This window comes from Sinocyclocheilus grahami, unplaced genomic scaffold (genome assembly GCF_001515645.1).
Source record: "Sinocyclocheilus grahami isolate Dianchi unplaced genomic scaffold, SAMN03320097.WGS_v1.1 scaffold17.1, whole genome shotgun sequence".
Taxonomy (NCBI): Eukaryota; Metazoa; Chordata; class Actinopteri; order Cypriniformes; family Cyprinidae; genus Sinocyclocheilus; species Sinocyclocheilus grahami.
In genome coordinates this window covers 2308112-2309240 of record NW_015505196.1, presented here as the reverse complement: position 1 = coordinate 2309240, position 1129 = coordinate 2308112, and positions in this window count along the sequence as shown.

The window sequence follows — 1129 nt, the reverse complement described above, 5'->3', positions numbered from 1 at the left end:
AGCTGGGGTGGAAGATAGGACAGCGGCTAGGCAGAGGTGTCCGCCCCTGCTGTTCCATACAGTGGTACATTGGATAACACTGGGAAAGCGTACCCAGTTGGGAACGCTACGGAAGCCACATCCCGCGCATAGGAGGTATCATGTGGAATTACACATATGGACTGGCCCAGGGCAGTACTACATATGGAAGTCTCTGCGGTAGACTCAACCCGCCTGGGGTGAGATCACTACACAGCAGAGATGGCAGTAATGACTGCCAGGGAAAGACACGGGCTTACCGTGAGGGGAGCCGTACCGTGGAAGAATACACATGTGGGATCACCCGAAGGGGGAATCACTACACACGGGCACCTAGCCCAGCACAAGGGCTGACCTTGGGCATGCACACGAGTGCTGAGCCTGGCGTCTGGCGCTCCGCCACGCCTGACCGCCGAGGGTGCGGGAGGAACTCCACCAGGGTTCGCCATGGGGAACTGAACTGAGGAGCAAAAAAGCGCACGTATCCGGTCCGTAGAGGGGAATGGCGCAGCAAGCGTGATCGACACCGAGCAGGTCCGGTGTTACTGCCTACCTGAGGCGAGTACACGAGAGGACACGGGCTCTACACGGATATTATAGAATCTCGCAAACGTGTTAGGCGTCGCCCAGCTGGCAGCTCTACAGATGTCTGCTATCGAGGCGCCCCGCGCCAATGCCCAAGAAGATGCCACTCCTTTCGTAGAGTGAGCTCTCACTCTGAGGGGGCAAGGTAACTGTTGGGCCTGCTGGACTGTCTCGGGGTGGAGTCGCCATTCTCCCGGAAGGGCGGTCTGACGTGAGAGCTCGACGGCTGCACGATTGAGCTCGCCTGGGATGTGAATTGCGCGAAGCGACCTCAGATGCTTCTGACTCCAGAGGAGGAGATGGCGGGCGAGTTGCGACATGCGACGGGAGCGTAGACCGCTCTGGTGGTTGATGTACGCAATGGTCACAGTGTTGTCCGTACGGACCAGCACATGCTTGTCGTGCAGCAGCGATTTGACGCGGCACAGAGCCAGCCATACTGCTTGCAACTCGAGGCAATTGATATGCCACTGCAGTCGGGACCCCGGCCGGAGCCCCGCAGCTGCATTCCCATTGCACATGGCAC